Source organism: Episyrphus balteatus, chromosome 1, assembly GCF_945859705.1.
Source record: "Episyrphus balteatus chromosome 1, idEpiBalt1.1, whole genome shotgun sequence".
NCBI lineage: Eukaryota > Metazoa > Arthropoda > Insecta > Diptera > Syrphidae > Episyrphus > Episyrphus balteatus.
Window position 1 is genome coordinate 13,167,362 of NC_079134.1, and position 14,561 is coordinate 13,181,922.

Sequence of the window (14,561 nt, forward strand, 5' to 3'; positions counted from 1 at the left end):
TTTTTTTTTTTTCACCAAATTAGGCGTAGCAAAAAGGAAGATTGTGTATTTATAATCACTATGTGTTTTTATCAGAGATCAGAAATAAATCTCAACCTTTTGAAAGGTTCCTTAATAACTCTTATTTGTCGCCATTTTCAATAAAGGTCATAAAATAACCTTTATTTTTAAAAAAGAAAAATTTCGGTCAAGGTCTGAGAGAAACCTTTATTTTTTGTTTTTTTATGTTTCGGTCAACCAGTGAGATTTATCACTGAGAGAAAAAAATAAATCTCATCTGGAAATGTATCAATTCCTAGAGACATGGGAGTGGTGCCATATGAAAGCTTATATTCTCAACTACCCGATAGTGGCATAATCGGGTTTTGGACTTTTTTTTTCAAAATTCCGAGAAAATCGCGTTTAAAAGTTGGGGTCAAATTTTTTTTCGAAAAATCCCCGAATCTTTGAACGCTCCTGGAAGCTAAACCGCTTGAGAGCAATTTTTGAGAGTGATGCCAAATGATAGCTTGTGTCATGGGCCTACGCTTTACACATTGTCAGATTTTTAAAAAATTATCTTCCATGTTAAACTGATACATCATGCCTATTTTTTCAGAATCGGTCTTAACTTTTTTTTTTACCTTTAAGTTCTCCTGGTTTGAGAACGCGTGCACTTACAGGGACGGTAGTTGTACCCAAATTTTTTTCATTTTTTTTTTTTTCAAAATTCCGAGATATAGCCGTTTGAAGTTGGGCGGGCGAAAACGCTTCTGGAATCTGAACACTTTGATCTAGATATTAGAACATCGGTCTCCTGAAATATTCGAAATTGCATTGGTTGTGCTTGACGTCCCAGCGTCTTTAGATTTTACTTTAAACGAAAAGAGATATACTCTTGGGTCTAAAGAAATTTGAGAGTCTATTTAGTTCATACATTATTTAATACATAAACTTAGAAAAAATATCCTTTTCATATTTATTTTTGCAATATAAAGACATTCTTGACATATTTGACATTTTCCTTTGAATTGACCATTTTTGATTTATTTTCAGCGAAAACGGTTAGAGGTTGACCTTTTTCATTTATTTTTTTGTAAAAATCTCAACCATTGAGATATTTAAAAAAACAAATTTCAACCTTTAACCTTTATTTTTGATTTTAAAAAATAAATCATCTCAAACCTTAACCGAAACAATTTAAACTAATGTGGTAACTCTCAGAGAGAAACCGATTGAAAATAAAGGTTGACTGTTATTTCTGGTCTCTGGTTTTTATTTGTTCATATGTTCCCTCATAACTTTTAAGCTATTTGTCATTATTTGTCAAAAAAGGTAGTGTTGAAAACGTGTTGTTCTCCTACTGATTATATAGATTATAATGCCATATTAAATTGAATACAATATCCTCTAGAAATAAAACCAATTTTAACTTCATTAGGCAGGACAAAGGCTGACAGTAATCTCGGCATTTTACCAAAGTTTGTTTTTTTTATAACAATTATTTGGACTTCCAATTTTTATCTTAAGCTCTATTCCAAAACCTTTGAACTTCAAAAGATGGTGGCTTGTCTGCTCTAGGTAATATATGTCGGAAAATTTAACTTTTTTTACTTGAAGCTGAATCCGACTTTTTGCGTTTCGTTTAAATTGAGTATGAACTATATTCCCAAAGAAAACGTTCTTTAATATACTTTAGGCTCTTTCACATTATGAATTGCTTAGAATATTAGTGGACCAAGCATTTGGCACGCCATACTGTACGATTTCCTTAGAGTTTCTTCTGCCTGTTATAGCTCTCCCTAAGGTGCGTTTCTTAGTCTTCTTAATCATCTGCCATCTTACCTAAGCCATTTCTGAACTCAGTCTTAACCTTCCCCGATAATTTTATTAATTTGCTGTTCGGTTTCACCTTCATGAGATAATACTCCCAAGAATGGGACTTAGAATGTTTATATTATGAAAACAGGGAGGTCCAACATGAAATCCTATTTGTTCAGCATTAATTGTGGCTTCCAGGTAATCTGTATTCCTTTCCAGCACTTTGTTTTATCAACTTCATAAGGTCAGATCTATTCTTTTGGAAGCTTGAAGATAATTAAATTTTCCGCTCTTCGGGAAAGCATTCGCTGACCAAGACTGTCTCTATAAGTAGTTGCGAAAATTCGATGGATTGGTACCGCTTGTAACATTTCTCCGGAAATGCTGTCAAATGATACCGCTTTGTTATTCATTACTCTACTGATATTCTACTAGGAGAGTGTGTTACGCAATCCGGAATTTTCGCTTCGTTATTGGACGAATGTGTTATTAACTTTTAGTTGAAAAACTCCTTTACTTTTCACTGATACCTACCTCCTCTTTGAAAATTAGAACATTACGTTTGTAGACTCTAAGATCTTCTTATGCAATCTAAACCAAGCGGAATTGTGAAGAAAATATAAGAATTCTACCTGCCTTAATTTCTCCAAGGACGTATTAATATCAAACCTTTTCTTATCATTTTGTAAAACTTTAGAAATTCTTTCAACTTTCTTGACGTTTCTTGTATTGTTTCTTCTTCCCAGACCACTATTCAACTTTTTTTGTTGTTGTTTTTTTTTTTATATATTCCACTTTGGATAAGAAAAAAAATCTATATTTATATAAAGCCTACCACAATGTCTTTCACAGGATGCGGTGTCCTCTTTTTTTTTTTGTTTTTTGTTTTTGGATATAATCCAGTTCACTAAGATTCGCTTCGAAAACAATGGAGCACTTTCTATGTCATGGCTATTTAAAAGTTATTACGCCATTTATTGTCTATTTTTTTTTTGTTTGTGTTTTGTTCTTGATACTTCTGCTGTTGCTTTATTTTAAATGGAAGGACTTTTTCTTGTTTCATGTTTCTTCTTCATTCTCTTCTAACACATTCTACTATCTACCTTCCATCATCCATTTCTGTTATTAAAATTTTAAAGTCACGTGGTAAACTCACACCCAGACTCTTTGTACTTCACAATATCATTCTATACCATAATATAAGTAAGGCTTTGTTGTTGTTGTACAGATACAAGTAGTATAGAAATTAGTTACAGTAGGTACTCGCTCTTGTCTATATCATCTACATACTCTTCTACACACAGTTATGTGGATGCACCTTAATAAAAAAAAACAAAAAAAAAAACAAAAAAAAAACTAAAAAAAAAAATGATGAAAAAAAAATTAAGAACACACCCACACACACAAGCAAAAGAATAATGCCGAAGGACAAAAGTGTATAATATTCCAACTCCCATAGCTCGTAGTCGACACATAACACTATAACAGTAGCAATAGCAGTATAGAGTACACTATATCGCTTTGGCAGTGTATAACCTTGGTGTATCTTATATTGGCATGTGGCATGGATGGAGGAACTATGTCAAAGAGAAGTACTCCTCTCTGTATGTAGTATAGCAAACTACGAGCAAGTGATGTTCTTGTTTTCTTTTTTATCAGATATCTCTAAGTCATCATCATCATATCCTTGAAGGATTTTAGACGCCCATCTAAACATAACACACACGCCACCACACATCCTATAGAAGTTTTTTTTTTCGGTTTTTTTTTTCTTGATGTAAGGTTCCTCTCTGATGTTGGCAGCATGACCGACCGCACTTTCATCATAATCATCATCAGCAGCAGCATTGCTGAATATGCTATACTATGAGCCTATAAACCGAGTCATGTGGTGTGTCTACGGCTATTGGTTCTGGTTCTGCATAGTGGTTGAGGTTGATGTTGAGGATCGAAAGATTGGGGTTGAGATTTTGTGGTCGTAGGCTTTCTTATATGCGATGTCCTTGTTAGGTAATTATACATACCTCAGCTTCTTCTAAGAAATTTTTTTCTTTTGGACTTTGTTATGTTTTTTTTTCTGCTCAAAATTTTCCATGGGCCACCCTTTGTTAATTGTTCAGGAGGGTGGTTTTCTTGTATTTATTTTATTTCACCATTATTATGACGCATTGTTTCTGTTTTGACATAAATTTTGTTGAGGAATTTCAGTGTTCTTACTCATACCGATGCAGGAAAATAAGTCCTCAAGTCCTCTTAAGTAAGCGCGGGTCATTCCCAGCTGACTAAATCAGTTGTTGATAATTCGTCGCTGCTTGGCTGCCAAAAATTTAACATATTCGTCAGCTGGTAGCCGCCGAAGCTTGATATGTTGATATGTTAAACTCTATCAGCCAAGTACTGCTATCATGAGTTTAAACGATAAAGGCTATTTCTAGGATCTTCGCGGTGGGCTTTTTTAAACTTTCTGGTACTTAAACCTCCTCAATCAGTGGAATAAATTTAGCCAAATAAATAAGCTGAAAGCCAAACTGTCAGACATCCAAAGAGCTTAAAATACTTATTTTAACTTCACAGCTGACTTATTTTCTTAACAGGTCGAATTATTTTAGTAAATGAAGCCGTTCCATTAGCCTTAGACGAGAAGAACTCGAAAACACTGTTTGATTTGGTTCAAACAGTATCTCAGTAGGTATCAGTTGAAAGACTATAATTTCTATGCGTGTTGCAGCCTTGAATAGTTTGCAAACCCTCAGGAATGTCCCTCTACTTTTGGGAGCTTGTCATGCTTAAGCAACTTCTTTTCCGCATTAAGGCAAGTAAGTAAGTTAACTACGATTCAACTTTACTCAATACCTATATTCAATAAAAGTATTAAAGATCAGCTTACCGGAAAAAATGATAGCCCTTCAGTTTCAAATGAAGATTAATTCCATGATATTCTTCGTTGTCTTAATGCTCTGTCTCAATTTGTTTCCTTTGTAACTTTCACTAGAAGGTGACCGGTTCATAAAGCAATATACTCCAATATGAATTCTATTAAGAAATAATCAAAAAATCGTATAGTATTGATAGTAGCTCCGAAGAAGTAATGGTGTGTCGAATGAGGCCTTGAGAATAACTTATCAAATTATTAAAAAGAAGCTCCTCTAAGATAAGGTACTTTTCACCAAAGAAGATGTCACTCAGTTGACGTTTTCCTTATAGTGACCGTGATATTCTTAAGTCATCATTTACAAAAAAAAATACCTAATTGAGTTTAAAATTTTTTTGATAAACCTTTCTAGCAAAAACCCTAAAGATGAATCGCTATATTTTATATTCGTATTTGCATCTGAGAAAAAAAAAGTGATGTTATTGACAATTGTTCCGAAGAAGTCATCCTGTCTCAAATGAGGTCTTGAAAATAACTCATCAAACTATTAAAAGTAAAGTTCTCTAACCTGAGGTACTTTCTACCAAAGAACAATGCATTCACTTGATTACTTCATTATAGTGACCGTAATTTCCTTATTTCATAATTTGTATAAAAACCAAAAAACGGATTCAAAAATTTTTTTTCTTTAACAAGAAATACTATGGACATTAAATTTTTTAGTTTAAAACCGAATGCAACCTGAATACAGCTTATTTTAAAAGCAGACAAAAATCCTTCAATAAATTTAAAGAAGAAAATTTTTATGTACCAGAGTTAAGGCTTTCAGTATAATGTTCCACAAATATTGTTCAATGCAAAAAGTATACCTAAGTTTATTTTTTAGTTTTCTACTAGTAAAGCTAATAATCTCTTTTGGAATCTTTAAAAAGCCGCAATCAGTAGTTAGTTGTTGAAGATTCTTTAACCATCTACCAGCATCACTTCTTCATTAGATTCTTCTTCGTTTGAATCCTTCTTCATCTTCTTCATTATTGCTAGTTGTTGTTCTTCTTCTTATATATATTTTTTTCTTCGTTCATATCTCTTTTTCTTTCATGATAATAATCATCCTTGGCTTTTCTGTACAATACCGGAAAATAAATGAGAACACTTCAAAGACAAACCATCGGTTAATGATGTTGCGCTATAATATAAGAGATGCTTCTTCTTTTCTCGAACACAAGCAGATATCAGCCAAAGCTAAAGCCGAAGCCACTCTACGCCTTCATCATATTCGTATCATTGCATGCATTTTTTTTTTTCATCGTCGTCGTCTTTTCTTCATCTTCTTGTTTTCTGATGCACACACAGCTTTTTGGTTAAATTCCTTCATTTTTTTTTTTTTTGTTGTTGTTATACTAAATCATCTTCATCATGCATCAGGCCAACATCATCATCATCTTCACCGTCATATTCATCATCATCATCATTATCATCACCCTCTAGTTCACCTTCGATTTAGCATTTTTTTTTTCTTCATGTAGGCTGAGGCAAGCATCTCCTTATGAATAGTTCGTTCGTTCTTCTTCGTCATCATCTTCTTGGGTCTTATACACATATTTGAATGCACTTGAAGACTAGGTAGGTTGTATATTCTTCTCTTCTTGCATGTATCTTCTTAGGCTTGGTTGCATTCATTTTTCGCAGCTCATCTCTTGCTCTTGTCATCTTCAACCATGAATTGGTCTTTAATGGTGAATGCAACTCATTAAAGGATGCTCTTACAGCAAATCTGTGTGGCATATACACACACACAACAAACAAACAGACGAAACGACAAAAAAAAACTTGCATGAAAAGATTCTGGTTTTATAGATACTTTTATTCTTTTTCGTCATCCTCATCGTCCTCAACATCGTCGTCGTATTATAATTTTGTCTTCTTCTTTTCTTTTTTTTTTTCCTGCTAAAACTGAAGTGATGGTAGTTTGTAGATGGAAAGGTCATCTAGATCAACTTTCTATATTTTTTTTTTTTGTTCGTTTTGCTCCTTCCTCGAAATGATGATGCTGTGATGGTGTAGTAAGCTTCCTTTTTTGTGCGTTAATCTTATATTTGCCCTTCTTTTACATACAGACGAAGGACGACGAGGACGATTTTGCTTGAGATGAAGGGAAATTGGTGAATCGGTAATTTAAGTAAGAAAAGAAGAAGAAGAACAACAAAAAAAAAGAAATAGAAAGGAACAATAACCTTGGATTGTTCCGGATTGTTTGATGTGGAATGGGGAGTCCTATAATGAGGTTGATAGCTCCTATAATGCTTACTACTACTACTACTGACTGTATGCGCAGCAGATGGTGTAAGGGAAAAAAAAAACTTAAGAAGCTTTACACTGCGTAGGATATCCTATATACTCTCTCTATAGCCAGGATAAAATATAATTGGATTTTCCTTGTTTAATTTGGCACTTATTTTTAATCTTTGATTGTTGTTTAACCATCAATGAGAAAGAAGCAGAACCAAAAGCTGCCAACAAGACAGCCGGCGGCGGCGACGAGTACATACGTCCTTGTTAAAGCGACATGGCGTAAGGATAATAATAAACTCATGTTGTTTAATTTTTATTTTTATTATTTTGTTTAAGGATGTAAAATGAAAAAGAACATGTGTTCTGTCAATATTATTATTGTGACTTATTAAAGAAGAATAAGGACAATTTGAAGACTAATCTGTATTGAATGGAGGCAGTTCTTTTTTTTTTTTTTTGTTTTTCCTGGTTTTACTTTCATTTGGAAACACAAAAATATTGGTTATTGTAGAAAATTGTACTGTGAGGATGGGGATATCCCACTTCTGATATCTTGTAACTAAGTTGTTCTTTTCTACAAAATCACTGTTAGAGAAACATTTCTTTTATAAAATAATAGGTAATGAGATCAAGTTGAACATAATTCTGTCGAAAAAATAACTAATTGACATGAATTTCAACACAATTCAATTTTTTAAGGTCATCTTTCTTTAATGTTGGTCCCAATGACCGTATTTCATTGTTTTGTTATCAGCTTTGTATTTATTTTTGTTATATACCTATTACCTATTGCATCTTTTTTTAATAAAAATGTTTAAGAATTAAGAATTCTTAAAGATTGATGAATTTGTTTCTGACTACCACGATAATTTTCGTACAAATTGAATTAATTTTTCAACAAACTAAAGATTCATAACTATACTGCAAACTATATAAAACTATAAAATTTTCACTAAGAAGCAAAACTCCGTCTAACATCATCAATCATAACCGTTTTCTCAGGTGAAATGTATAAATAAATAAATAATAATTTATCCTATTTTCGTGACCTTTTTTCCAATCAAAATTTTGATCCTAAGTGGATCAAAATTTTAAATAAATAATGTTTGATGTAGAAAGTATATCCGAGCATTCGTACTTTCGTAGTACTGTTAAAGTTTTGGCACTACAAGTTGCAAATTTTGAGGTTACATTTTCTTCTTACTTTTGATTTAATTTTGAGAAGATTTTAAAATCTTTTTTTTAGATCAAATCAATTGTCAAAACTAATTAAACCAACAGATAACGATGCGAAGATCAAGTTTTGGTCACTTCTTGATTCACTTTATTAGGTGTTAGATGAATGATCCAATAGCTTACCTAAGCAACTCGGATTTAATTAAATACCTCCTATTTCCGAGTTGAATTTAGCTGGTGAAACGTGAAATTCAAGAAGTTGGGGTTTAAGGATAATTACATTTGTGCGATCCATGACTGTTAAGCGATGAAGTAGTATCGAACGAAAATTTCGTAACGGATTTAGTCTCAAATGTCCTAATCGAGAAAACTGTAAAGAAGGGGGAGTTCTGTTTTGGAAAACTAAACAACAATTTTTCTTCCACTGTGAATGATTACTTTCATAATATTTTTGGAGTTTTTGGTCAAGGATATCAGGTTTTAATTGGTAAACAATATTTACTCAATTTTTTTGTTTTTATATCTTGTATATGAAAGAATTGTTGATGCATTACGTGATTGTCTGAAAAGTTTTGGGGGATTCAAAAACCCTAGCGTTTAGCGCAAACAATTTTTACGGTAGTTAAAAAGCTTGACACTTTTGAATGTAAGTTCTCTCTGACCTTATTTGTCACTTTGGCTTGAAACATAGTTTTTAATAAACTAGAAATATTCAATTCATAGAAAAAAATGGAATTATACCTTGAACAGAAAATTTGATCGACTCAAAAACGCTTTTGGTGATGAAAAAATTGGTTCCTACGCAATCTGTCTTCCACTACTAAATAATAGAATAATTTGTAGTGCAACGATCTCATGATGAATCAAAGCTTACACTATCAAGTCTTTAATTTTTGAGAGTAGTTAATCAATTGGAATGAAGGAGTCATTTCCCTACCAAAACCAGCTTTTGATTTCCATTGCAATTGCTCTTGATAAATAGATGTTTTGAAGGTTTTGACCATTGCTCGGAAGAATACCTTAAACTTTAAAAATCTGGCGTAGAAGTCCAATGCCATAAAATAGCCATTAATAGATACTACTCTTCGACCAAAAACTGTAAATTTTTTTTTTTTTTTCTTTTCAAAAAAAAGCTTCATCCCAACTTACCTTTTCGAACGTGTTTTCAACCAATTTTTTCCAAACTAAATAAGCATTTTTAAACTTAATATTTACTCGGAAATGGTTGAAAATCTACTTGGCGTGCGAAACAGCGAGCTAGCTGGCGAAGCTTGTTTGTTGAGGCCCAAATCTACAGCGAATTGTAGCCGGCTTACGGCGCTGGTTACCCTAAGTAAGTAATGTTCCTGGCCAAAAAACAGATGTTTACTTTTTAATATCATAATGTCATCTATTTAAATATCATTAATTCTCAACTCCTACTATTCTTCAATGACTTAAATCAGTATAATTTTAGTTTTAATAATTTCGTCAATGGAAAATGGAAGAAATCACACAGAAGTGCATGTTTTTTTTCTAAAATTGTATGATATACTTCATAGTTTTATGCTGCATTGTGATTTTCCTATTGTTACTCAAACCAATTTAACTATCAGAATTGACGGAAAATTTAATTTGGCTATGGACTTTGGCTAAGTAGGTTGCTTTCTCAATTTGGAGAATCTACGCTCCTGTCTTAAGGATAGAGTTGATTTTTTTTTTTTTTTAAGACTTTTGTGTTGTGAGTTATTTTCATTTTCATAAACCTTCCTCGAAGAATCTTTTTCCGTTATTCTATTTAGATAAATTGTTTTCACAATAATGTTATTTTATACCAAGAAGAACTCGTTAATAGTCTTTTCGCTAACACTATACTTTTTCTCTCGAATACCAAACGCAAGGTAAAATAAAATTACCTACATATGAAAATAATAACATAACAAAACTTAATATCTCGTAACCTTGTTCTTTCTCGAAGAACACTCTTATTTCAACATCAATTATTATTATTATTGATAACCTTGCCTTCAAAAATTCTATAGTAAAGAACTTCCCGTCCACCCTATATGTACGCCGAGAGACAGAAAGAAATACAGAACCCAACCAAACCCCTACTAAACCTTGATTTGCGTCAAAGGTGTAACATTACTTTACGTATTTTAACACACACGTGAGGCCACAAGCCAATTAATAATTTTTTTTTATTATATTGTCACCTCGACCTTCGATTTGGATGGCCAACTACAAACAGTCGTCGTCGATGAATAAAAATAAAAATTGGAAAACAATATTTAATTTACATTTTATTGCTGCGCTGCAGCCAACAAGCAGTAGCAAACTGTCCACACCGGTGCTGCGCTAAAGCCATGGAACAACTTCATTTGGTATTAATTTCGTGCTTGATACCAAGCAAGGTTAATCAATACCGCTATAGAGTCAAGCGTAACGACGCGACGCGACGACCGGTGCGGTGCCGGACGGTGGTATTATCGACGCAGAAAGCACGATACAGTGACGCTACTTTGAAGCTGGAAAACATCCATAAACGGTGCGAACATGAAGCTCATAAATCTCCTTCTAATGCTGTTCGATCAGCAAAATTATATTCACCTCTCTTCAGACCCTCCTCTTGCAACTGCATTACCCACTTTATCACGATGCATTATCAAGATGACTCTGCATCACGGTGAGTCTGACTGCAATGGCTGCGCGACTGCGTATACCATCGTCTCTCCAAACCACTCACGTAATACCTGGCCAAACAACTTGTGTGTGTATGCTCCAAGCAGACTTGGCCAGACCTCTTGCCTCTGGCCATCTAGTCGCCGCGAAAAGACGCTAAAAAAAAGTGGCAAAACAAGTGCTGACAGCTGCAGCAATGCGCCGCGCGCAGCATATACAAACACACAACGCTCTTACCCACATTGTTGACTTAAGAACCAGGTCAAGGATACGATTCCTTGGACAAAGTCAGAGTTTAAAGTCGTCATCGTTCGTCGTCGTTGTTGTCGTGCCTCGTCGTCTCTGGCCCGTCTCTTGGTTAGCTCGATGGTAAACGTTGCCATAGGCGCAGTAATTGCAGTGCTCGCTCCATTGATCGATGGATAATATGGTCTAAACGTAATCGAGAGTGGTGGAAGCGAAGTGGTGGAGGTAGAATAATTGGTGGTAATATGAGCGAGTGCACAACTTCATAATGATTTTATGGCGCGGACTTGGTTGCTTGGTGTTGTTGCTGGTTGCTGCTGGCTGATCTTATGCCAAATGCAATTCATTAAAACAATTAATTATGCGCGATGCTTTTTATAGCTTTGTGGCTGGTTTGTGTATTGGATGGTTGTTATATTGGCGATCTTTTTGTTGTTTTTTTCTGTTTTTGTTTTAAGAAAAAAACATGCATGAGACACCTTCGACGGTGTCAGGGAAAATTCGCCGGCGGTCTCGTGTTGTACTTGATGTTTATTTTCTGCTGCTACACACTCAACTCTTTTTTTTATCATCGTTGTTGTCGTCGTCGTCATTGTGCGTTTGAGTGATTTTATTTTGGTTTTATCGATGTTTAATAGAACTTGTTTTTTTTTTTTTAATTCAATTTTGTGTTTTTTTTATGATTTTATTAGTGCGGTAGATTATTATATTGAAATGGTTGATTGAATGGATGACGATATGAGTGGTTATTTATTGAGTGGGCGCCTTTGGTGTGAGATTGATGATGATCGTTATGTTTGATGTTGATGATGATAATAATGATAAGATAGTGTTTTTTGTCTCTAATGGATTTTTGATGAACTCACAAGTTGGAAGCTACAAATCTTTAATAATTTTTTTTTTTCTTGTTTTTCTTTATAGAATTTTCTATGACGTGCAGTTAATTATGGTGAGTAATTTTGTAGAATATTGATACTTTGATAGTTTTGGTAATAAAAAGTGTTTTTTTTAACACCTTAGAGGATAGGTAGTTGTTGCATTGATTCAATTATGGCTTATGGGGGTTTTGTATTCAACTAGAAAAAGAAATATAAAATACAAAAACGGTCAAGGTATGCTGCAATATAAATTTAAGTGTCAATTTTGGATTATATGGGTGCGTTCTATTTTAACTTGAATGGTGTTTTGTTGTCATTTAGGATAGTAAATTGCAAATAAAATTGATCTAATAGTACTTGAAATTAAGTTCTAGAAGGTAGAATTTTCTTTAACCAAAACAATGAAAATTTCATAGCAAGATCTTCGATCTAGAGCGTTATGTTATTTTATATGGTTTCTTGTTTGTTGCATGTTTAGAAATTTGAAGATGGTTTCATGCATTTTCTCATAACAAAGAGTCACTTTGTGTTTAATGATCATTTTTTGATTAAAAAAAAATCATGTGTGCAATTAACACGTGGTAGAAGTGAAACCTTAAAAATTATTTTTCTTGCTAAAAATAAAAATCGAAAAAATTTACCTTTTTTTTATTCCATCACCTTTAAACCCATATTTTGACAACCTAATAAATTAAATAATAATAAATTTTATATCATCTGAAAGCTTATTATTTCACCTTTTATATGACTTTTCAATCATGTTTCTACCATGCCTACAAAAAAAGTAAGAATTTTTTAAAGCCAACCATGTCGAAATTGAAAACTGAGATTACGGTACTTCCTACACTGGTGGCTGGTCATTGGCAACAGATCTCCACACGTGTTTTGAGGTATTTTCAAGTTTTTAAATTTAAGATTTTGTTACTTGTAGATCACGTACCGTTATGCCATAGTTTTTATAATTCACACCTACTTTTAACCGAACTAATGATTAAATAAGTACCTAATAATCAAGTTTTCTATAGAAAATCTTAATTTTTAATCTCGAAAAATATGTAATTGTCATTACAAAATTTTTTGTGATAAGTTCGCAGTCTAGTGGCCGTTGAATTGAATTGGAATTCCGACCGTTGAAATAATTGGCAATTAAATTATATACATTAGAATGGTTCTTATGTAGGACATGCAGTTGGATAGCCGTCATTCGGTAAAAAATTTTGAGAAAAAATGTCCCTAATTTTTATAGATATAGATTTTTATTTGACTCCCTTCAATTAAGTATAACCTACAAAAAATAGATACGTGCAATAATTTTAATTAGTTTCCAGATGTCGCAACTTTTCAAATTTTAGAAAAGGTATACCTTGAAAATAAAGGTCTTTCACATTAAACTCTTGAACGGAAAATTTGATGGAGAAGATTTGTACACAATTTGTATATTATTTGATATTTTACATAAAACCATCAACAGGTTTTTCAAAAATATCATTATTTTTACAAATTCGTTAAACGTCCAAAAAGTGTTAAGCTAAGTTCAAAAAATCCATTTGAGACTTATAGGTATTATTACTGAGAGTATCCCTCAAACTTCGTGAGTGTAGATTTTTTTTCCCAATATGTATCATTCGACTCTCAAGAAACTTGGGGAGTATTCGCAAAAGTTTTATCATTGAATAATTGTTTAATTCTCAGATCAGATGAATACGCTCCTTAATAGTATGTGTTAAATTAATGTTTAAGAATGTGGCATTTTTGTTGACTGATGAAAACGCAAAACTAACGAAAAAATGTTACGAATACGCCATAGTGACCCTTTTATGTGTTTGAGAGTTTATGCGGAAGGAAATGTAAAATCTTAAAGTAATGTTAATCTTAACTTTTTTTTCTGTTTCGTATTAACAAAAGGTTCTAAACTAAAGAACATTACCAAAATTAATTAAATGCCTATATATTGATTACTTTTTAAAATTTACAAAATCTGCATTACCGAACATTTTTTAGAATCCATCTACAAATTCTAAATCATCGTGTTTTATCTTTCAATAACATTAGTTGACTTCGAAACCTAATAAAACCAACCCAGGCTCGTGCAACATTAATAAAATAAATACATACATATTTTCCTCCCAAAACTTCATAACAATTTCAAGTTCATATCCAACTTTTTAGTTTCAAATAAATTCACCAATTTTATCACGTTTAACCATTTACATAAAAAAAATAATAAATACAAATCTAGGTTACCAAAGACGAATCTTGCACTTGATCTCAATTGGTCATTGAAAATCGTGCCAAGTCGCACAGTCCAAGATCAAACCGCATCTCCACTGATGGATAAAACCAAAATAACAAATTGCCTCCGATTTATCTGAGCAAAACAAACTAAAAAAAAACATCAGAAAATATAAACTGCATTGCTTTGGATAAAAATCAGATCGTGTCGACCTTGCTCTCCCTCTTCATTCTCGCGTTCTCTTTCTCACACAGCTCTGCAATAACCTATTCCCCTCAAACAACTAAGTTTATGCCTTGTCCACATAGTAAACTGCATTAAGAACCAGGTGTTTCAAGCCGCCGCCGCGCAAAATCGCTGCAACGTTTAACTTAGCATCAGCAATATAATAAACCACTCTCAC

The 14,561-nt window shown here is 32.9% G+C and overlaps 1 protein-coding gene across 6 annotated transcripts in view; it reads left to right on the plus strand.

Annotated features, from left to right (window-relative positions):
• LOC129907406 (uncharacterized) overlaps positions 1–14,561 on the plus strand; it is an 86,001-nt gene that overhangs the window by 47,090 nt on the left and 24,350 nt on the right. For all 6 annotated transcript variants that reach the window (XM_055983588.1, XM_055983593.1, XM_055983594.1 and 3 more), the window contains one exon: positions 11,969–11,996. The gene's annotated coding sequence lies outside the window, so the exon portion shown is untranslated. The remainder of the gene's footprint in view (positions 1–11,968; positions 11,997–14,561) is intronic.